We start from the raw sequence: 25259 nt of genomic DNA on the forward strand, positions 1-25259 counted from the left end.
GCCAAATCACGATTTTGCCAGACAGGAAGTAATTTGAGCAGAGAGCAGCTGTAATGTATTTTAGAGCAGACTGGAGTAACAACAATAGGAAGAGACAATGGAATCTTATTTTTGGAAGCCCAAATGCACGCTATTATTAAGAATTTATTCTTTTAACAGGTGCATCCAGTGCTTTAAGGAGGGTATTCCTGTAAGAGCTCCATTGCCTTCAGTTGAGGGACCATTAAAGGCTCTATAGTCCTTGTAGTGTATCCATCGCTCATGTAGTTTTGTGTGCACTGAGAGGAAATGGTTTGTTAGCTGAGAAACATGTATCTAATAAGAACCATATTTTCCATTTTGGCCTTCTTACATTTAAACTCTTAAGGCAAGGGCCAGGTGTACCTTCATGATTGTAAGTGCCTCATTCATCCTGGGCACTAATGGAATCAAATAAATAATACAAAGTAGTGAGAAATGGGCTGCAATTAAAATTCCACCCCCTCACCTGGCTACTTGTAGGTATAGACTGTTGTCTTTAGTAGTCAGATAAACTGTTCTGCCTGGTACCTTAAAAATAAGTAATTGGGACATGGCACAGAGTCTGCACCAAAAATTGCTCCCCACACCTTTCCATAAGAACTCACTGAAATGAATGTTCTCATGAAATTGATGGGCGACAGAAGTGCTTCCTTACTCTTGGACCCAAATTAGTTTAGGACTATGTTCTGGAGTTCAGGTTTAAGAGTGAAACAGGGCTAAGGTTCACATGCAATGGTGCCATCCTCTTGTGAGCTGTGTCGGAGAATCTGGCTGCAGACAGGCAAAAGAAAGTATCATTATTCCCATTTCACGGATGGGAAATGAAAGCACAGAGACTGAATGACTTGCCCAAGGTCACACAGGAAATCTGTGGCAGAACCAGGAATTTGATCCAGATATCCTGAGTCCCAGTACAGAGCCTTACTGTAAGACCCCTTCTTCCCTGAGTTATTAGTGACCACACAGCATTGTCTGCTAATTGGTTCATTTTCTTTCCACAATATACTGTTGTCTTGATCCTATCTTCTATATGTAGCGGGTGTGAGATTGTACTTAAATAAGCCAGATAAATCATGGTTACATGCTGCTTATTGACATAACACCACCATCTGCTGTGTGTGGAGAGACAGTCTGTTACGGGGATGTTCCCGCTGCTGTTGAGGAGTGCTGTGAGCTATGTGGTTACCTGACAACTTCCCCAAGACCTGTTTTTCCACATTTTTAAGTGCTCTTGTTCAAGTTTTTAGAAAAAACAAACAAGGTGGCTCCAGGAGATCATTTGATGCATGACCTGGCATCCTGTGTGGGCTACATTTTTGTTGTGTGAGACACCTGGACATTTGAAAATGGAACTTTATTTGACGTAGTGCTGGTGACATACACTCAGATCCACTGAGTCTTCAGAACACACTGAACCAGATCCCCAGTCCTGCTGGAGCCCTTTGTGCTGATGGAGTAGCAGAAAGGGACTCTAAGCCAAAATGGGCAACTGAGGATTCTCCCAGCATGCGTGTGTATGGGTGGGGGGGAACTAGCTAACTCTGCACCAGCCTCTCCTGGCTCCCCACCCCATATATGGAGCATGTCAGGGCAGAGGGCATTCCCAGGGAGGGGCTGGAGTGCCTTGGTCATCCTCACTGGCGTTGGGGCCCCACAAGTCCATTAAAAGAGCTCCGCAGCAGCCCTTTATAGGAACAAACCTCAATAATTTGCAAAATAATTATTAACATATTGTCATATTAGGATGACTTTAGGTTATTACAAACTTACTTTTACTGGATTCTAGGAGATGTTTGGAGAACACAGGCTTATGTTTCTGGTTGCTTATATGAAATATCCAGGCTAATTCAACAAGTGGCAAGGAAATCTCTGCTTTCTGTCAGTCAGTGACAGGTAAGAAGGAGAATACTAGCGTCTTGGCCATAAAGTTATATTGATCATCTCTGGGTCTGATTGCACAGAATCCTGGAATTCATCACTACTATTTTGTGCTAATATTCTATAACGTGCTATGGTATATTATGTTAGAAAGATTAGCTACTGTTAGTTGTGATTTTTGCCTTGCAGAGTATTTGGTAAGAGTCTTTAACTGGGAATTGTGGATGAAGCTACTGTAGATTGCAATCTTGGGAATTGCTGAGTTCCAATAAACCAACAACAGAAGTGTCTTTTCATAGGGCAGGACTCTTCCCTCTTGGAAAGGATGTGAAGGGAATTTTTTTCCTAGGAAATTTCAAGAGAAGTGATGTCTAGCACCGGGTACATCAAGGCCATGAAAGCTGAGCCAGGAGCCTCTTCCCACCCCTTCTTTATCCTCCTCTCTTAAAAAAGAAATACCTCAATTTTAAATCCACACAAAGGGTTCTAGAGATATTCTCATTGAAAACTATTTCTTTTATAAACACTCTAAAGTCTTCTTTCTTTTAACTTTAAGGAAAATATTGACCTAGTACTGTCTACACCAGGCATTAGGTGAGTATAGCTACATCTCTCTGGGGTATGGATTTTTCATACCTAGTGCAGACCAGGCCTTAGACCATTTGTCTGATGTCCTTCATTGGGAAGTGGGACACCTTCCAGCTTTCCTAGACTCCAAAATCAGTGTCTGAGATTCCTTGAGCCCACTCCCATTTGCTTGTACAGGGTCCCCCAGAGTTTTACCTAAGCTGCAGGCAGTCTTGCTACAAGTTTAACCCTTTTGGGTGAGAAGTCAAAGAATACAAGCTTAGTAAAGGAATTTCTTAATCACAAAATTGTCAGACACATAGATGAACATAGTTTATTGGGGAAGAATCAACATGGTTTCTGTAAAGGGAAATCATGCCTCACCAATCTACTAGGATTCCTTGATGGGGTCAACAAGCATGTGGACAAGGGGGATCCAGTGGATATAGTGTACTTAGATTTTCAGAAAGCCTTTGACAAGGTCCCTCACCAAAGGCTTTTAAGCAAAGTAAGCTTCTTGGGATAAGAGGGAAGGTCCTGTCATGGATTGGTAACTGGTTAAAAGATAGGAAACAAAGGGTAGGAATAAATGGTCAGTTTTCAGAATGGAGAGAAGTAAATAGTAGTGTCCCAGAGGGGTCTGTACTGGGACCAGTCCAATGCAACATATTCATAAATGATCTGGTAAAAGGGGTAAACAGTGAGGTGGCCAAATTTAGCAGATGATACAAAACAACTCAAGATAGTTAAGTCCCAGGCAGACTGTGAAGAGCTACAAAAGGATCTCTCAAAACTGGGTGACTGGGCAACAAAATGGCAGATAAAATTCAATGTTGATAAATGCAAAGTAATGCACATTGGAAAACATAATCCCAACTATACATATAAAATGATGGGGTCTAAATGAGCTGTTACCAGTCAAGAAAGAGATCTTAGAGTTATTGTGGATATTTCTCTGAAAACATCCACTCAATGTGCAGCAGCAGTCAAAAAAGCTAACAGATATTGGGAATCATTAAGAAAGGGGTAGGTAATAAGACAGAAAATATCATATTGCCTCTATATAAATCCATGGTATGCCCACATCTTGAATACTGCGTGCAGGTGTGGTTGCCCCATTTCAAAAAAGATATATGGAATTGGAAAAGGTTCAGAAAAGGGCAACAAAAATGATTAGGTGTATGGAACGGCTGCCTTATGAGGAGAGATTAATAAGACTGGGACTTTTCAGCTTGGAAAGAAGACGACTGAGGGGGGATATGATAGAGGTCTATAAAATCATAACTGGTGTGGAGAAAGTAAATAAGGAAGTGTTATTTACTCCTTCTCATAACACAAGAACTAGGGGTCACCAAACGAAATTAATAGTCAGCAAGTTTAAAACAAGCAAAAGGAAGTGTTTTTTCACACAACGCCCAGTCAGTATGTGGAACCCTTTGTTAGAGGATGTTGTGAAGGCCAAGACTATAACAGGATTCAAAAAAGAACTAGATAAATTCATGGAGGATAGGTCCATCAATGGCTGTTAGCCATTGGCCAGGATTGGCAGGGATGGTGTCCCTAGCCTGTTTGCCAGAAGCTGGGGGTAGATGACAGGGAATGGATCACTTGAGGATTACCTGTTCTGTTCATTCCCTCTGGAGCACCTGGCATTACCCACTGTCAGAAGACAGGATACTGGGCTAGATGGACCTTTGGTGTGACCCAGTATGGCTGCTCTTATATTCTTATGTTCTATGTTCACTTGCAAGTCTGTCTCTCATCCCCAGATTTTTTTTTTAACATTTGCAGAACAATGTATTTTTCCCTGGCCTCTTTCACAGAAATAATTCTGGCTGATATTTTCCAAAATAATTCAGCCTGCATCAGACATCTGCCATGGAAAATTTTAGACCCCAAAATTATAGTCTGGCAAAGTTATAAGCAACTGAAAACAGATTATTATAATAGGAAGCGTCAGACGACCTTAATAATAGGTGGCACTACCAGCTCTTCCTAGAACACTGTTCAGTGAGTTAAAATAATTACCTGCCTGTTGTCCCTGGAACCTTGTAACATTATATTCAGCCACAGTGCAATTCTTTGAATGGACTTTCTTAAGATGCTGCATATCAATACAGTTATGGATATGTGCATTTTAATAATTGAAAATAAATTTAATCAATAAAATTAATTCAATAGCCAGTGAGGTTCAATAATTAGTACATTTTCTTGAAAGGTGCCTACAAGATATAGCATGATTTTACAGTAGATTAAATTCTAAGAATTGAAATTTTGTCTCCCCCAAATGTTATGTTTCTTTCTATGTCTAGTAAAACACATAATAAAAGATATTGCAGCAGTACCTCTCTTCTAATAAATAAATGTGATACAGGTCTAACTAGAAACTATTTCCTGTTACTTGTTGTCTGGATTAGTAGTGACAGACAAATTTATCTTTCAGGAAGAATGCAGATAAAGCAGTGATGTCACTCCTTTTCACAGCTCCACACTGCTAAAAATAACTACTTAACCTGTAAGAATATAGAGGCCTTCCTGCTGAGATAAAATGATAGCCCCATTTCAGTTAAAACAAGGCCACCTGTACTTTGCTCTCAGTAAAGAACAGGAATAAAATCTCTGCCCCCTCTCCCCTGCAACGTCATATAATCATGCATTTATCAGCTTTGGAGTATGTGCACTTTGGAGTTTGTTAGATTTCACTGTAAGAGTAAAATAACACAAGGGAAATTAATACAGTCACATAATTTATTTTTAGTATGCAACATGCACACATTAGATATAATTTTGCCATGTACTTATAAATATAACTAGTTGAAAAAAAAAAGCCTCAGTAAAATAAGCGATAAACATATGGCAGTAATTATTAGAAGAGAAGCAATTAATTTTCTCCTGGAAATTTTTCTTTGATATCTGTTCATTCAAGTTTGTAGTAAAGAGTATGCTTTAGGGACCTTCAGGGTGGCAGGATTGAGTAGGAAAAAGATGCAGGTATTCCCGTGATCACTCTCAATGCTGATGAGTGCATCTGTGGACTGGGTAGCTAGGGATAATGTGTTCAGTTAGTGTTCAGTTTAGACCATTCCCCTTACAAGTCTGGGCATGTTATTGTACTTCTTCCCCTCAGGTCTTGCTTAATTCAGACCTACTGCACCAGAGTTCAAGGACCTACTTTAATGACAATGGAACAGCTTTCTGAGGATTTCAGAAATCCCTCATCTGTCTAAGTCTCCTTAAGTCCCTGTCCATGCGGCCAGGTGCTGGAAATGCAGCTGACTTTGGTTGACACCCAAATATAAAGGGGGTTCCCCAGAATTCAGCAAATATTTAATTAGCTACTGAGCAATACGATTTTATAATAACCCTCTAGCACTGGACCCCCTCAGCATAACTCAAATTGCAGATACACTTTCCAGCATCAGCAGATACCTAGAGGATCCCCAACATCAAAGGGGGAGGAAAGAGTCTCCAGTTTCTGGTATTTGAGTAATTTTCTCCAGATTGATATCATTAGTAAAGATTAGTATTACACACATACACATGAAATGACATGGGGAGGCCCCCCAAAACTAAATAATCTCTTTAACAACTTGGGTGCTACTCCTTTTGCAATTTGGCTGCCAACATCTCCTCGCAACATGTGACTGCAAGTACAAAGTGGTGGCCCTTAAAAACTTTCTACTTGCCTTTGATGACTACATATTTGCAAGTGGATGACCTCAATATTCAGAATCTGACTGCAGACAGGGGAAGAAACATTATTTATTTTAAGTTCAAAAGTGAAATTTTTTTTTGAGGGCCACTCGTGGAATTATGAGCTCTGTAAAGTTCTCGTGACACCACTGGAGCTTTAATACAATACTGCGGTTTGAAACAATAGGTAATTATTCATAAGAACTCCAGTGGACAGTTTTGTGCAGCTTTCTAAAATATATTTTAATGTCTAATTTAAGGTAGTTTCTAATCTAATTTTAACATTCTGTTTCGCTTCAGCCCTCGTCTACTTCCAGTGGCTGACCGTTATGGATTTCTTTGTGTAACTTCTTGTGCTATTTTCAAAAGGGCTGGACATCCACACCTCCAGCTGAAGGCCACAGGAACTGCAGATGATCAATACCTCTGAAAATCAGGCCCCTAGTTCCTCGTTTTCTGTCTTGGAAGTATTTTTCCTGCCTAATCAAGAGCATGTGACTTTTTTTTAACTGCTTCTCAGTTTATCATTATCTTTCATTGGCAGATACATTGGAATAGATTACAGCCTGAGGGAGACTTCCCTTGTAATGAAACCAGAGGACTCCCTAGTGCATAAATGGCAGACTCTTTTGGCATCATAATATTTGGTCTCTTCCCTCTGGTGAAATATAGCTTGAACTTCTATGCTAAAGCAGTAGGTGGAGAAATTGGGCCATTTCTTCAGAGCTTAGAAAAGATAGTTCATACTTAGGCAACACAAGGTGGAGTCAGAGCTACCTATTTGACACTTATGATGGGAATTTTTATGATTATTATTATTAGTAACCTAGTTTCACTTGCTTAGGATGCTTAAACCCACAACTGCAGTAATTTAAACATCATTTGCAGTCAGAGGTTTCTGGGGATATCAAACACTTCATTTTATCATACTAGATATAGCTATTTAGTAGGCTAAAGGAAGTTAGCGTAGTCTGGTGCTGTATCTTAGACATAGAACCAATCTATTAGTTCCAAAGAACACAAGGGTTTCTTTCCACAGCTTTTGATACAGGTCAGTGATTCCATTAATGTCACCTGATAAGTACGTCAGGGCCTTTATAAATTAATGATCACATGCCCTTGGAAACCTAGTCCTTGTTTTAATTTAAACCAGAAGTTCTTTATTTCTGGGAGTTTTTCCTATTTGGAAGCAGTCAACTGTGTGTTATCTTCATGCTATGGCAGTTCGTGAATAAATTCTGGAAAAGATCAAAGTCCTACGTTAATTGCTATGTATAATATATTTAATCATTTTGTTGTGATTTATGGGGTGGAAATAGATGGCAGCCTCTTCCAAAATAGATGAAGGCTAACATATTTTAAATAGTAAAATCTTAAGACTTTCAACTTATAAATCAGTGTTGCTAATGCTAAATAGTGAAACCTCCCCTTTCCCCTTATTTTTTTTAGCATATCTCAATAGGGCTATATTGTTCGGACTGGAAAGAGAACTGCTGTCAATGAGTCCTCTGAGAATGTAAAAAGGGGAAGTTTTCTAGTTGATATTTTTATAATAAAAAACTGGTTTTATTGGACAAAAATAAGCTAATTCCTTGATTCATTCAGGATAACTACCAGTTTCGGTAACAGCTAACAATATAGCATATTTCCAGTAATCTTGACACACGTAGGTATATAGTTGTGACTTTCCCCTGTGCTTGAAAAAGAATATCTGCCTTATTAGGCTTAGCCCAGGTCTTTTTTCCTTCTCGCTGTGAGGACGTTTTAAAGCAATTTTGAAAGAAAAATCAAACTCATTTTGATTTCACAAATCTATGTTCAAAAATCCTCATTGTTCAGGGCACTTATTTTTCATAGAAGTGATTTGTGCATAAGGATGCATTTTAGCCACATCATTATAGTGATTTGATAGGAAAATAAAGTACATGCTACTGCCAATAAAATAGAGAATTTTTCATTTGGCATGGTATGTAAATTAGGGAGGATTTATAAGCTCACTTTGCATATGTAGATACACACAAGAGACTCAGAGAAACAACTGAAGTCCAAAGAACTGCTCTGGTTAAATGGAATTTGTGAACATGGGTCAAACGCTATTCTTTTGATATGAGTGTTCAATGCTGTTGAATACAAGGGGAAGTGGATACATGTCTAAGAATAGTTAGAACTCAGTCTTGGCAGGTGCTTATTACCCTCAACTTGCAATGAGGTCCATGGGAGCAGGAGGTGCTCATCATCTCCTCAATATTGGGCTCTTAATACTTGATGAACACACTATAGAGCAGTGTAAAGTGATAGTTACCAATGCCTTAGCTGGAGGACTCATACATATTAGCCAGACATAAGTATAGAGGATGAGCCCACTCTGATCAGTGAAGGCCAGGCTAGCATCCTGATGAGAACTCTAGTCCCACAACCACCTCCAGCTGGTGAGAAAAGGGAGAGAGGGTGCTGCCCCTGGGTCCTGCCTGGAAGTACGTATTTCCTCTCTGTCTAGGGCTATGTAGTTGAAGCTACCTTTTCTTCTAGCTGCTGAAGGGAAAAGAATCTTTCTGTTCTGTCTCCTATTTGCTATTCTGCTTTTCCTCCGCTGCTGTGAGTGATCTCTGCTACTGTACACCCTCCCGCCCCACTCCCTGGGCCTGCTGGTGGTAAAAGGCTTGTGGGGTGGTTTCTGGTTACTCTGCCCCTAATTTCAGCCTGCTTTTTTTAAGTCTTGTAACTGGGTGGCAAGTTCTGTCCCTCCAGGGGGATGTAACACTCTTCTATTTGCTCACCGTCTTAGCGGGAGTTATACCCTGCACACAGCTGCTGAGTAAATTCTGCTGACTCACTATGGCAGGTGAATGCAGAGTGTCAGCTTCACAAGATTGTGAGGGGCGGGGCTGGGGCATAGTATTACACTCTGCTTAGAAATAGCTAAGGACAGTGAGGGGACAGTCCAACAGGAAGCTCTGGGAGCAATTATGTCTGCAGAGAAAACATAGGGTAAGGCTTGGGTTTGTGTTCTGTTATTTGAATTACCAGTTAAACAAGACTCTAGAAAAGGGTGAATTTGCCCTTCTACAATGTGCTTGTGCTTTAACATGGTGAAAATGGCAACTGCTCACGGTTTTCTTCCCCCTGTGAAAAAGTCCTGGTGTCTGTCTTTGCTTCTCCTCATAGCTTCCCCAAACAGCAGCAGCAGCAGCTGCACAAACCTATTTGACTCCACAGCCCACTCAGAGCTACAGGCCTGCTGTCTCACATGAGAGGAGAGGGCTACAGAACCCATAAAACAACTCATTCCTTTAGGTTAATAATGAAAAAAACAGGACCACAGTGAGGGTCACAAGTTTGGATTGGGACACTCAGCAGAAATCCTTGGATATCACCCCCCTGCTCTGTGGAGGAGTCAGTGGACCCCACCCAGAGACATGTAGGAAAAGGAAGTAGGTGCCACATCACAGAGTACACCGCTGTTCTTTCCGGGGAGCAGCCACATGAAGTTGGTCACTTGCACTACTGTTAGTCAGAACACCCTGGGCGTCAGTGAAATTGTCTAGAGAGTCTCATTAATTTCACTCTGTTTGCAAAACTATGAGCAGCAACAGAGGCACTGGGATTGCAGACTTAGGAAGATAACACTGCATTCGTTTACAATCTATCCATGTTTTGATGCTTATCTTTACAACTGTGTGAAAGCTGGACAAAAAATAGCTGAAATTCTGAAGGTATTGGTTCCCTCCCTCCTGAAGGTAAGATTCCTTTTCTCCAAATAGAGCTACCATCAAGGCTTGAAAAATCTATTTGTTCATATTATATTCCATTATAAAAACACCTGGAAGGTGTATAAATCATCCTTTTAGTCTAAAATCTGTTCTACAAGCTACCAGACTAACACAGTTTTAAAAACTAAATTGGTGAAAATGGATTAAAAAGACATTAAAAATCAATAGCATGGTCCACTTCAATGTGTGGGATACATAATATACTGTGGGAGTGTTTACAGTACCATAATTAGATATTGGAATAGTGACCAACACATATCAGAAACGAACACTGAAATCTCTCATAGTACTACCTATGAGCCAAATCCTTCAGCCCTTCATTTGACAAGGAAGGTTTAGTTCTTCTATTACCATGATAATATGCACCATAGACCCAGTCCTGTGAGATGTAGGGTACTCCCCAAATCTATTGAAGTCAATGGGTTCTCAGCACCTTGCATATTGGGTCCTGTGTGAAGAGATTCTTATACTGTACCTCCAAAGTATACTCAGAATACTGTACTTACGGGAGTCTCACATGTAAGTTGACACATATTGATGAGATGATAGACCTTTTATAGTCTATTCCATTTGACTACAGAAATGAGCAATTGTTCATATTTATATTTAATAAATCCCTTGACAAGCAGTAAAAAAGGCCTGCTAGCTTTAGCTGAAGTCTTGGCATACATGTACTTCCAAAGGTTCAATGACCTTTTCACTTTTCAGAGGTGTTCTGTCATTAAACTAATGAAAATGGGCTTAATTTAGAAGAATAAAAAGGCTGTTAAATGCTGATTAAAAATTAAGTCAGCTGATCATTATCCTCAGGTGGTCTTGTTCTAAGAGCTGTAATTCAGAGACTCAAACAAATAGTCTTTTTAATGTAGATGAATCTAGTACTGGGAGGAGTTTATTGAAGCAGTTTGTTAATCCCTGAACTTTCAACTTCAAATACAAAGGTGCCTGAAAGTGTAAATTTATCACTTGTTTGCAGGGAAACTAGAGTTTTCTCAAATTTACAAAGACTCCTTGTAGCATTTTGCGATCTAACTGCAAACAGCTGTGATATTTCACAGATAGGGCAGAAATTAACCTCCTGGTACCATCAAATTAGTTGTGATAAACAGAAAAAGTAGTATTGGGACAAGTTGTTTAGGTATTTGATTTGATTAGGCTGCTTTAGGGCTGGAGGGTTTGGATAAATTTTAGAACCAGCTATGGGTTGAAAAAAAATCAGTGAATCCTGGATGCCAAAATAATCAGGGAAAGTATAAACAATGTAAAGTAATAAAACTTGATGCAAAATTTTAGAGGAACAAAATCAACAAACAAACAAAACAGGGAATATAAACATAGTTTTTAGTTTGTTTTTTGTTTTGGTTTTTTTCCCTGGAAGCCCTCCCCCCCCTAAAAAAAAAAAAAAAAAAAAAAAAAAAAAGGGGGGGGGGGGGGTGGGGCAGAAGACCATTTTGGGGACAGGGTTATTTATGAAATAATTTGCATGCACATTTAGTTACATATCACACCAATCAGAAAATAGACACATTTTCATCATACTATAAGTGTAATTAGACTAAAAAGTAGATTCACTTGCACAGCCAAATTTATTCATGATCAAGTTCAGAAAAGGTAAGGAGGCTGCATCACTCAGATGACTTTGTCCTAACAGGTAAAGCAATGAAGCTAATGCAGTGCCTTAAACTCCATTATAGAGAAGTTTTGCCACATAGTTTTAAAGACCATAAGATTTTAGCCTGTTTTAACTTCTTGTAATGGGTGATACTGCATATACTGTGTGGTGGTGTTTCACATACTCTACATGTGTGCTGCCCAATTGTGGTAGCTATGCAGGACAAGCCACATATACTCTGAGTCAGAGCTGTCTCAAGAGAGGGCTGACTGGCCATTACAGGAGCCAGCATGAACAGCCTGGGATTCTCTTCTCCTCAGGGAAGCCTCCTTGCTGTTCTTCCTCTTTCTTGTAGGAAGGCTGCAGTTCTCAGGCCCCTGTACCTCCCTCCAAACCCACAAGAAAGATCCTCTGCTGACCAGGGCTGCCAACTCCCTGCAGCCAGTTTCCTTTCTTCTGTCATATGTTCCCTTCTCAATTGTCCCCTCCAGCTGAGAGGCCCTCCTGCCACAAGCATCGAGCTTGGAAGGTGTTGCTTTAAAGAACTGTAGCACCTTTCGGCAGGCCAGACTATCAACCCTTCACCTGTATGTCAGCCCGGTGTGACTGCTGTACACCCCAGCTCATGCCCTTTTGCAAGAAAAGGAGATAGAGCAGCAGCATGGAGCCCTCAGCCTTCATATGCAGGAAAAACAGACTCTCTCTACTCATAAGAAAGTCCCAAGCTCTCTCCTGCCTGGCCTAATTGAAACCTTCTCAGTCCTGTGGAGGGGAAGGGGCTGGCATTTGTTCCCGGTGGAAGCCAGCAAATTTTCTCCTCATCCTCACACAGGCCCAGGTTTGTGGTGGTCAGGGGGATTTTCTGCTCCTTCCTGTAGAGGGCAAGGAAAAGAGAATTGCCTGCCCTAGGAATCTGCTCAGCATTACCCTGCTTGTTCAAGGTGAGGATTGATGCTGACCCCAACCATCAGCCCAAAGGGTGATTTGCTGGTAGAGTTAGTGGAGTTGATTAGCACTCCTAACTTGTCTCTGCTGTATGGGTGAAGCAAATATCCATTCGTTGAATAGCTTTTGGATTCATATTCAGAAATTCCTGGATAGCAACTAGGACCAGTATTCCTGCTATTCAGTGGATGCATTTTTAGATTTGCCCATTATTAGCAAGCATTCCTGATAAGCGCCAGAGCTGAACTTAGCCCCGTATTCCCAGAAGTTTGATGAACAGCCTGGCAGGTTGACTTTCATGCATCCCTACATGGCTGCTGGAAAGCTTCCTGAATGCTATGCCATCAACCAACAGTCACCATAAATTTGCTTCATTGTTTTGTCTGGAAAAAATATTGAGAAGTCCGTCTCTTTAGTAAGTTTATGATGAGCAGGAAGGAACAAAATGTGAAGTTCCAAAGCCATGTTTTCACAAAGATGAATGTGTAATTTCTTGGTGATTTGTACAGTCACACTCAAGTGCACGCACCTTGTGACTTTATAATGGTGTTTTTGAAATTGAGCACATGACACTAGGGAATGCATGTCAATATACGTGTGTTGGAGGTAACGAGCATTCATCCTTAAACAATCTGCAGGGTTTAAGGGTTTGGCTTTTGAAGTATTCAGACTGTAGCTCATGAAAGCTGCTTATTTTTTTTCCCCCAAAATTAAAAAAGTGCTTACTCCTGTTTGCATAGGAGCAAGAATAATTATTACATTTGAGTGTGAGACTCAGCTCTTTTGAGCCAAGCTTAAAGTGCTTTTCTGTCCCAGAATTAATACAGATCAGATTGCAACATTGTTAATTTTGTAGTTATCTCTGGCATAAACACTAGCAGTCTGGCAAATGCCCTATAGCTGTATTTGATTATTTTAGACATGTAGAACAAAGTTGTTTTCCAGGATAATCCCTCAAAAAATGTACTGGTGTTTCTATCTAGGGAAAGGTGTCTACTACTTTCTGGGGGAGAAGTGTGTATAATATAACTGTGTACATGACTGGAATATTGATATAATAGAGTATAGATTGCTCAGGAAGGACAGGCAGGGGAAAAAAGGAGGAGGTGTTGCCTTATATATCAAAAATATCTACACTTGGACTGAGGTTGAGATGGAAATAGGAGACAGACTTGTTGCAAGTCTGGGTGAGGATAAAAGGTGTAAAAAAAGCAAGGGTTATGTCACAGTAAGGGGTCAACCACAGACCGCCTAACCAGAATGGTTTTCACTAGGAGGGTGGTGAAGCACTGGAGTGCGTTAGCTAGGGAGGTGGTGGAATCTCCTTTTGAGGTTTTTAAGGTCCGGCTTGACAAAGCCCTAGCTGTGATGATTTAGTTGGGGATTGGCCCTGCTTTGAGCAGGGGTTTGGACTAGATGACCTCCTGAGGTCCCTTCCAACCCTGATATTCTATGATTCTATGAAGAAGAGGTGGATGAGGCTTTTTATAAACAATGAACAAATTCATGGTGATGGGTCAGCTACCCAGCCATCTATTGGGAAAATAACACAGCAGGGCACAGGTTATCCAATAAGTTCCTGGCATGTATTGGAGACCACTTTTTATTTCAGAAGGTGGAGAAAGCTACTAGGGGAGAGGCTGTTCTAGATTTGATTTTGACAAATAGGGAGAAAGAGGTTGAGAATTTGAAAGTAGAAGGCAGCTTGGGTGAAAGTGATTATGAAATGATAGAGTTCATGGTTCTAAGGAGTGGTAGGAGGGAATACAGCACAATAAAGACAATGGATTTCAAGAAGGCAGACTTTAGCAAACTCAGGGAGTTGGTAGGTAAGATCCTGGGGAAGCTAGTCTAAGGGGAAAAACAGTTAGAGTTTTTCAAAAACATACTATTAAGGGCACAAGAGCAAACTATCCCACTGCGTAGGAAAGATAGGAAGTATGGCAAGAGACCACCTTGGCTTAACCAGGAGATCTTCAATTATCTGAAACTCAAAAAAGAGTCCTACAAAAAGTGAAAACTAGGTCAAATTACAAAAGATGTATATAAACAAATAACACAAGTATGTAGGGACAAAATTAGAAAGGTCAAGGCACAACACAAGATTAAACTAGCCTGAGACATAAAGGGTAACAAGAAAAATTCTACAAATACATTAGAAGCAAGAGGAAGACCAAGGGCAGGGCTGGTCCACATCTATCTACTTGATGAGGTGGGAAAATAAATTACAGAAAATGTGGAAGTGGCAGAAGTGCTAAATGACTTTTGTTTCAGTTTTCACCAAAAAGTTTAGCAGCAATTGGACATCTAACTTAATGTTTAATCTCTGAGGATAGGACAAGAAGCAATGGGCTTATATTGCAGCAAGGGAGGTTTAGGTTGGACGTTAGGAAAAACTTTCTAACTGTTGGGGTAGTTAAGCACTGGAATAAATTGCCTACCTCTGTTTAGTGATCCATGAACAGGAACCCACCACCTGGACTCAGGCAGGTTAGGCACCGAGAGAAGTTTCATGATGGAATGAGTTAGGCACCTACCTTGCTTCAAAGTGGCCAGGGGAGGAGATGGTACCCAGATTTTGAACGGTACCTGATCCAGTAGATGGCCTGTGAAAATGTGACTTAGGTGGCTGAACACATCTTTCCCTGGTTCATGAATCACTCTGGGATGTAGGCAGGAGAGAGACATCCAGACACCTAGAGGGAAGCAGCAGTGTGAATGCCCAGAGGGAGGAACATAGACGCCGAGGGAGCTCTTACCCTGAAAATTTAGGTGCCAAATGAATTAAGCACCTACATGGTTTGGCGGGAACGTTGTGATCACAGTCGAGCCAAACCTGGGATTTCAATGCCTAAACCCTCGGTTTAAGTGCCTTCATGGATCCCACCCTTAAACTAGAGGGGTGGGAAAGATTTAGAGCAAAATGTGAAAACTTTACATTGAAATTTTCACATTCTGAATTTTCAAAAATTGTCCTGATTTCACACACACAGGTGTACATTTAGTTTTTCAGTCAAAAAGGATTATTTTGGAGTAGTAATTGCAATCTGTCATTTCACAGAGCACAAAGAAATAACCTATATTTCCCTTCAAATTATCCATCTGTTCTTGAAACGGATTCATTTTCAAGAGGAGAAACTTCCATAAAAGCATGAGTCCCCTCAGCAGTGAGCTGGCAGGGAATTGGGGTTTGAATAGATTCACAGAGTAGTGGGAATTAGACAATATTATCACAGGGACTCTGTTTGAACATGTGCAGAGCATAACGTTGTAAATCATAAGTTAAAGGCATAAATGGAATGTGCTTCTCTTGTGTTCAGCTGCTTCAGTGCATCTCCACAGTTGGAGGGCACTGTTGTTCTTGTTACTATCTTAGAAAAGTTCCAGTGCAGTGGAAGGGATTAAAATAAACTGCAACAAAAAGGTTCCCTGATATGATGCTGCAGCAAATGAGTGTTGTAGTCAAGTCTGGCTTACAGTTGCAATTCTTCCGTCTATGCATTCTGGTAAGTGAAAGACATTTGTTTGCGCTTGTTGTAATGTTGAGTCCCTCCTGTAACTGAAATATTTGCTTGATTCATCCTATTCTCTAGCATCATTTCTCAGGATACACTTTATGCTTAAAGAATGCTCTCTAAATAAGTATTCTGGAAGCACTTTTTTTTTTTTTTGCTTGGCTGATCAAATGTTCATTAAATAGCAACATTTCCTACTATGTGAAAATTATTACACCCGCCTTTCTGGTGAAGACGCTCTATGCCAACAGGGGAGTGCTGTCCCGTCAGCATAATTACTTCACTTCCATGAGAGGCGGAAGCTATGTCGGAGGGGGCACGTCTCCCGCCAACATAGTGCCAGTGTGAACAACACTTAGGTCGCTGTAACTTGCATTGCTCGGAGTGTGTGTGTGTGTGTCTTTTGCACCCCTGAGCAATGTAAGTTAGATCAACATAAACGGTAGTGTAGACCTGCCCTCAGAGTAACTAGATAACCCAGCTGCCTAAAAGAGAGAGCACTGAGGCCTGATCTTATCCAGGCCTTCCATTTTGCATAGCACTCCTCTATATAAGAAGCATTTCCTGGCTCAAGAGCATTTTCTGATGTCCTAATAAGCCCAAGCAGTTTACATGTATGGTGTGAAATGGGTGCAGCCATAGTTTCAAACACATTATAGAGTTACATGGAATGTGGGTAACCATTAACATTGCACACAGAGCTGTGAGTTACTGCAGCATGCTTATAAAAACTATGAGGGGGGGAAAGTGCTGCAAATATGTTCACAATCAGGTCTCAGGAGAGTAAAATCCTTCAAGCAGAATTTAAGCTTATTTTATTTATCAAGGAAAATGTATATCAGAGGATTCTAATTTTGCTCTCTTCCATTTTTCAGATTGTCGAATAGGAATAATAGATTCATTTTGCAGCCACCATTTCTCCCTTGTTTCCGGAGATTTGCCATCACAGACATGGAAGGTAGATCAAGAGTTTAGGATGGAAGCTGCTGCCAGTCCTTTAACCAATTTGCTGCAATATTCAGAAAGCTACAGCAAGGATCTCATGAAGCTGTGGATGCATGTGCCTAAGCCCCAAAAGAGCTTAAAATTGCTATTTGAAATAGTTATTTGAAATTATTTACATAGTCGCATACAGAGAAATATCATAATGATTTTTTGTGAGAAACTTTAAAGAAACCATAGTTTTAAAAAATGGAATAAATTGTTAGACCCTTGAAGTAAACATGAAGACAAGCACAGGACACTGAAAACAAAGGAAGATGGAAATGCATGCATGGGGCAGAGAGCTGCGTTTCAGGGTGGATATGGGCACCAGAATAAGATAGTGTTGAGCAAGCTGAATACTGGCTTTTTGATATCATCTCCCAGTTTTGTAGAAGCCCTTCCGAAAGGGCTTTTGAGACTATATTGCCTTACATGGCACGTTGCCTTTGGGGCTGAGGAGCGTGATACTGTTCAGAGTTGCCCTCTTCACTAGCTCAGCCTCTTTGGTGCACCCATGGAGTACTTCTGCGCAGTCAGAGAGAATGGGACAGAAGGGAAAGATGCAGTGAAGCTGGTGCTTCCTTCACTTATGTTTGATACTGTTCCCCACTGCACATGGGGTAATAGAGGTGAAAAAGGACCTACTGGACCATCTTGTTCATCCTCGCTCTTTCTGCCAATGTAGAAATGTTCCTCCAGTACTTTGAGTGTATTGTTCAGTCTAGTTATACATGACCCAATCAATGGGGCTTCCAATGTGATTCTTGGGACAAAGATTGCAAACCAGAGTTATTTAAATGGTGCATCTATGAGATGTAAACATTCAGTTCACCAATCAATCAGCAATTTGTTTACAGCAATTCATAGTAAAGAACCTGTAGTTGTTTCTGAAAACCCTTGGGAATAATTCACTCAGTTACTGACCTATTTGCTGTCTTCGTGTTCGCTATTCAGTCAGTGTCAGTGTAAATTTTCAATATTGCCAGGGAAGAATCTATAAACCTTCCTGTTAATGCAGAAGAATAAATCACTAAACAATATTCTTTCATCCATCAATCTACTGGTATGCTCAGAAGATGTACTGCTGGTATCTTAGGCATTGTCAGGATGTTGTTTTCATGAGAAAATCATTCCTGTCACATGTCAAATTCAAAAATACAGCACGTCAGTATAAATGTGATGTGGAACATTGTTATGAGAGATTCAGAAAAATCATACAGTCCTCAGTAATTCATCATTTCAAGACTCTAATCCTTTTGTTGCTCAGTCTAAACAAACCAGGTAAAAACATGGCTAATCAGACAGACTTGAATATGGCTCAGAGGAGGCTTTAAAGTCTACATAAGGAAGGTAATGTAGAGTATTTGAGCTTGGGGAAAAATATTTTTATTCTTCTCCTTTTATCTGCTAATTGTCTTTAAGTTAATTGTTCCACTCCGTTCTCAGAGGTACCCAGTCGTTTGACTGAATGTGTTTTTAGAGTGTTTCTTGCCTACATTCATGTTCCCAGATCAGTTGCTGCAGAAATTGGAGTTTAGCCCAACATTTTGACAATTGATATTTAATGTTCTAATAAGGACAAAGTCCATTGGCTGGATTCTCAGATGGTGTAAACTGGCTCTACAATGGAGCTATGCTGATTTAGCCTAGCTGAAAATCTAGCCCAATATTCAATGAACATTTTCTTCTTTTAAAAATAGCATTAGAAATTATGGGTTCTGTCCTTCTTATGTGTGTCCCTCATTCTGCCAGGGATGGGGATTAGGTGCACACTGTGCTAAGAGAATGAATTCATGCAAATTACTTTTGTTCATTATTGGGTCAGTAGCCTCTGTCCTCCTCTGCTAAGCAGGACTATTCTGACTTTATCAAATCACATGTTGCAAAAAGTCCATAAGAGCGTAAGAACGGCCATACTGGGTCAGACCAATGGTCCATCTAGCCCAGTATCCTGTCTTCTGACAGTGGCCAATGTCAGACGTTTCAGAGGGAACGAACAGAACAGGGCAATTTATTGTGATCCATCCCCTGTCATCCAGCCCCAACTTCTGGTAGTTGAAGGTTTAGGAACACCCAAACATGGAATTACATCCCTGATCATCTTGGCTAACAGCCATTGATGGACTATCCTCCATGAACTTATCTAGTTCTTTTTTGAACCCAGTTATACTTTTGGCTTTCACAAAATCCCTGGGCAATGAGTTCCATAGGTTGACTGTACAATGTGTGAAGAAGTACTTCCTCTTGTTGTTTTAAACCTGCAGCCTATTAATTTCATTGGGTGACCCCTAGTTCTTGTGTTATGGGAAGGGGTAAAGAGAACTTCCCTATTCACTTTCTCCATACCATTCAAGATTTTATAGACCTCTATCATATCTCTCCTTAGTTATCTGTCTTTTTTTTAAATCAGTATAATTGATATTTTTACTCTCTTCTTATACAGAAGCTCATAGCTTTAAGTCCTAGCATGGACATGTTGAGGAGAGCAAAAAAGCTAGATATTAAGGAACAAAACCTAAATCACATGGTTTGTTTAACACCTCAAATAAGATATTTGCTGTATAAATACAAACAGCGGGTATACTGTGTTAGCAGATTAGAACACAGAAATTGCCATGCCAGAGTTCACCTTCATAAACTCAACATGACACTGCAAATGCCAAAATTTAATTTAACATTTTTGGGAACCTGATGCCCTCTTTGAGGAGGATTATAACCCTCCTTGAGATTTCTCTGTTTTGGCTCTCTGTCTCAACAAAGAGTTGTCACTGAGTTCCTGCTACCCTTTAGTCTCCCAAGCAACCCTCTGTTCAGCTTTATAAATCTCCAAGGTTCTATCCCATCTACTCACTTAGAACCTTAAATGTCATCTGAATTTACATGAATTATGGAATCGGTGACTCTTGTGTGACTTGGTGGCTTACCCTTCTACAAGAATTTATGGGTTTTCCTTCACCACCTTTAATACTTTAGGATTGCAGGTGACTGGAGCAGGGCTCTCATGTTGCAATTCTCATTTGAAAATAATATTTTTTGCCATCACTTTTTCCCTTTTTAAAGGGGTATTTTATCTGATGAGACAAAGGAGTCCCTAGCTTGTTCTAGAAAGATTCTGAACCTTTGTCAACAACTTGACATGAGCTGTCACTAGGCCTCAGCCTAGCTATAGTTAAAGAACTTGAGGTCAGCAGTCAACAGCTAAGAGGAATGGAAGGAAAGAGGATTCTATGCTATTTGAAACACTGGAAACAGTACCCTCTACGGTACTTCTGGGTTTGCTTCTGCTTGGAGCTGGAGGGGTTCCAGCTTGGCTATGGAAAAACTTCTGTTTAGCCTTTGGAGGAGATTGTCATTATCTGGCAGTTTACCCCAGGCACTTGATCTAGTGACACCATGATAACTGAGGCAACTAAACAATGGTATTGACAGAGTTTTAGTGTTACAAATTTCCTTAAGGAAAGTGTGGCCAATACAGCTTGGTGGAAAACAGTTTTCCTGTCCTATAAAATGTTTTGAAATTAAAAAAACAAAAAACAAACACTGGAATAAAACTGAGACCGGCTTCTTTGTGAAATACCAGAAAAAGAGAACTGTCCACTCCTGACCCCTAATAGCCTGGTGGTTAGGGCGCTTACCTGGGATGTGGAAGATCCAGCTTCAAATCCCTGTTCTGGAGGAGGGGCTTGAACTTGGACCTTCCACATTCCAGGAGAGCACCCCAGGTACTGGGTATTCTGGGGTGAGGACATCTTTTGTCTGTGACCAGAGGTTCCATCCTGGACTTGGGAGCATTCACCACATATAAGTTACAATACAGAGGAGAGGAATCTGAGGTTGGCAAAACCTTCTGGAAACATGAGAACTCTGCTAATGTTATGGAATTTAAAAATAGTTTTGAAAGTAGTTCTAGACATATTTTGAATTAAATGTTTTAGCTAAGATTTATTACACCAGGTTTGTAACCTCTTCCACCTCTACAATTAGAAAGGCAGAGTGTTAATGTTCCAATATTAAAAACATCTGCACCTAAGTTGTAGGAAAATAGCATTAGTATTATGACTTGGCTGCAGTCTTTTGAAAAGCTGTAGACAAGCTGACAGTTCTCTGTTCTTTCTAAAAATAAATCCTCAGTTAGACCTGGTAGTTCAGTCAAAGAATTATCAAGATGTGGTTTCGCAGTGGTTTCCATCCCATCATTGAAATGCTGTGCGATTATGCTACATCTCACCTAAAAATTCTTTATATGTATATGTTCTCCTTTCCTTGTCCACCTGGATTACTGTCCAGAGTTAGAGGCACCTCTGAAGAGCTAGTCACGTTTTCTTTCTTTTCTCGCTCACTGCCAGCATGAAAGCGATGGAGAGATGACCAAACCATTTTGGCCACATGGTTTTTCATCTACCTAGAATCTGAACTGTTTTACAAATTATAAAACTGGGGCCCTATAAATGGGAAGGAGCAGAAATCATGTATGTAACCTTGTCTTCAGCATGGGCAAGGCTCCAAGTCCAGTAATGCTTCTCCATGCCCTCCACCCAATGTAACACTAAATCCTGCCATCTGCTCCACTCAGTCAAGCAATTAACACATTACACATTTATCTTCTCATTTTCCAGATAAATTATTTAAACTACTGCTCTGTATGAAAGTTTAAACCATTAATGTATTGTTGACATTAATATTTAATGTTCTAAAGGGGAAAAAATCAATATTTGTTCAGCATTTTCCTCTCTCTAAAGAAAGCAATGAACTATAGACTCTCATCTCTGATCTGCATGTATCCCTGACAATAATGGGAGCTAGGTGCATATGTTGGTGGGAAAATGGACCCTGAAATTATATTACTTGCTCATGCTGACTACCTTAAGGGAGCTCAGCGGCCTCTGATTTCCCTTTACCAAAAGGAAGGGCTTGGATTGTTATGTCATTTATAGAAAATGTCACAGGGTAAGCAGAACAAAGAACTGATCCAATGACATTTGAAATCAATAGAAGTCCTTCCTTTGGACCTAAAATACATTAAAAGTCATAGTTTTTTGCACTAAATTTCTGAGTGAAAAGACCCATTTCTACCTCTCTCTTGCACTAGCAATATGTTCTCCAGGGACATTAGGAAATCAATTTAAAATAAAGTGTGGATTTTATTTTCAGTCGGTGTTTCCCACTGAGGAAGAGCCTTGATTTTAAATAGAGATGGCCAAGTCAGAGACCCAACTGGGGACAGGAGGAGAACAAGGAAGTTATTGGGATGAAACTGAAGAAATATGTGGAACTCGTTGGGTTGGGAGTTGTGTTTGTATTTATTTGCAGAAATAAAAGAAATATAAAATGTAAACAAGCAGGGTTGTCACAAGGACAGTCTGCAGATGTGAGTTTTACACACACTCATTCAGTTCCTCTAGTAATTTTTTAGGCTATAAACAAAAATGGATTTTTAATAGCAAAGTGGGCTAGTTCAGACTTGGATATCCACAGTTAGGACCAAATATTTCCCTCTCATCTGCTCCTTGGACACATTTCTTGCCCCACTTTTCAGTTTGCTAATCTCCTCCATGTATGCCTCTCTTCTTTGGGTTCTTTTCATGACTCCAGTTCTGCATCCACAACATGAAAGGCTTCAGGGTTTGGGAAGCTAGGTTAAGTCAGTTGGGTAACCCTCCTTCTAGCCCTTAGCACCAGCATGACTATTGTTGCATTACACCACAAAACCTACCATTTTAAGAGTATAAACCCTGATTCTGCACATGACTCCGACCAAACAAAGCCCCACTGAAGTTACCGGGGCTCCTCCAATGTGGAATCAGTTGCAGGGTTGGGGTCTTAAATGATATAGATTTTTATCATATGGTGTCGTTCTGCTTCGGGACAATTATGTCTCCAATTTCCCACAAGGAAAAAGTTTAGGTAACCTGAATGCTATACAAGTAGTATATGTTTTATATATTGTATTATGAGATATGAAGCTAAAGGAAAATGTACCCTTTTATGTGTGTTAGATATTATTTTATACTCATCTGTATGTTGACTCTTGAGACACTATCACAAGGTTCATATATGTTGTTAGCTATAAATGTATTACAGTCACACACACACAACTTCTCATACACTAACCACTTAAGATAACATGTTTTTCATTGACTGATTTTATAATGGGTTTAACCCTCTAAGAAATACTTATTCTCACCTAAGATATTAATATTCATTCCTTATAAAGTGGTTGTATATTTTAGCCAAGTCTGCTATAGTGTTTCTCCCCTTATAAAATAATAATTTTAATTCACCTTCAACCATTCCTCCCACAAAAAAACTCGAGAGAAACTGAAAACAATGTAAGTGATGCTAACATAAATATTGTTTTCATTATTTTATCATTATTTCAATAACCCATTATACCATTAGGTTGCTAAATATTTGAGTGTGATTTTAAAGTACTGTATAATACTGAATACCGACAATGCATTTGGTCAAATATAAAGAATCGCAAACCTCTGGCTTTGGATGTGCATAATGGGATTTAAATAAGCAAAACAGTAAATGATGTAGTAAAACTTCTTAAATCATGGAAGCAAATTAATCAAGTAACAGACTTTGATTCTTAATTGTTGTGACAGTCATGCTGCCAGTGACTGCAGACAACTAGCTACAGTGGAAGCACGCGATGGACTGTAGTTAACAGACTTCTGTGCCATCTAGTGGCTGCTTTTATTTTTAATAACAAGTTTGTTTCACATTAGAAACTTCCACTTTTCCAGTTTATTTGTACCCTACACCCCCTATTCCCTAGGCACTTCTTCACTAAGGCTTTTGGGCATATGGATTTAAAACATAGAATCCTAGAATCATAGCATATCAGGGTTGGAAGGGACCTCAGGAGGTCATCTAGTCCAATCCCCTGCTCAAAACCTAGGGTTTGGTTTGGTTTTGTTTGTTTGTGGAGGGAGGGATTGTCTTAAATTGAAGAAGAAAGAAGAGAATGAACTTTTTTCCCCCTTGAGTGTATATTCCAGATTGTAAATGGGTAGCCTACTTCTTTCAGAGCCAGGATTTGTCCAGCCTGTCCAATTAGCCCTGCCGGCCCACCTGAGAGGAAGTGTGGGGACCTTAATAGACTGGCTTATGAGGGCATGATTCCTTATTTAAAGAAAAGCAGCAGGAAGGGAAAAGGTGGGAGAGGGACTGCAGAGTTCTTCAGACTGTGGAAAAGCCTGTGCCCTTAGAGCAGAAGGAGATGCTGCTGCTGCTGCTAGAGGAAACCGAGCCAGTAAGACAACCAGGAAGGGCTGGGACAAAGCTGTGGAAGATAACTTCTAAAGAAGCTGCTCAGCTGTAAGAGAGACTGATCCTGGCCTTGGCTCCCTGAGGACTGATTTGACCAGACCCAGAGGCATTTGTTTTGGGACTTTCAAGTTTTGTGCAGGCTTTGAGGTAAAAGCCTTTAACCCATTATTCTAATGCTCCTTTCAGAATGCTTTATTAAATGGAGATACACGGAAGTGCAAAACTAATCACTCCAGGTATTTTAAAATACTTTTACCTGAAAACAACCCTCTTTTTTTCCTGAATTCACTGAGGGGTGCTCTATACTACAAAGATAGGTTGGCTTAATTTCATAGCCCTGAGGAAAATGTAGTTAAGCCAACCTAAGCCCCAGTGTAGGCACTGCTAGGTCAATGGAAGAATTCTTCTGTCAACCTAGCTACCACCTTTCAGAGAGGTGGATCTACTACAGTGACAGAAGAACCCTTTCCATCGCTGTAATAAGTGTCTACACTGAGGCGCCACAGCTGAGGCACTGTAGCATTTGTATTGTTGACATAACCTCATTATAAATGGATATGTACTGTGTGCACTGCAACAGAATGCTGCCAGAGAGCATATTCAGTAGAAGAAGAGTATTTCTTCACCTTATTTAGTGGTGGATAGGGTCAGCATGTTTAGCTATGAATTGATTCCTTTTGCCAAGACAGGTTCTTATTCAAGGCTGTACCCTTGATCCTTGGTGCACTTATTATGGTGAAAGAAACAATTCAGTTTCCTAACGATTGGGAAAGGCAGAAAGCTCACCTTTTAGAAACTGGCTATGTGCATTACTGGGTTTACAATGGTGCCAATGGCACCAGGCCCACATTCAGAAGGGGCCCCAGCGATTGGTCTGTGGCTCCGCCCATGCTCTGCTCCAAGCCCCACCCACACTTGGCCTCTTCTCCCTGAAGCCCCACCTGCCGCTCACTCCTTTCTGCCCGCTTCTCCCTTCTCCCCTGTGTGAGAGCAGCA

The 25259-nt window shown here is 40.3% G+C and overlaps 1 long non-coding RNA gene across 1 annotated transcript; it reads left to right on the forward strand.

Moving 5' to 3' along the window:
- The first annotated feature begins 8780 nt into the window (after positions 1–8780).
- Positions 8781–23466, forward strand: LOC122466742. The gene is made up of 3 exons (XR_006292504.1): positions 8781–9147; positions 16877–18335; positions 22137–23466. It is a non-coding gene; the product is annotated as an uncharacterized LOC122466742 (long non-coding RNA).
- Positions 23467–25259: the final 1793 nt, after the last annotated feature.

The sequence above is a fragment of the Chelonia mydas genome, chromosome 7 (assembly GCF_015237465.2).
Source record: "Chelonia mydas isolate rCheMyd1 chromosome 7, rCheMyd1.pri.v2, whole genome shotgun sequence".
Classification (NCBI taxonomy): domain Eukaryota; kingdom Metazoa; phylum Chordata; order Testudines; family Cheloniidae; genus Chelonia; species Chelonia mydas.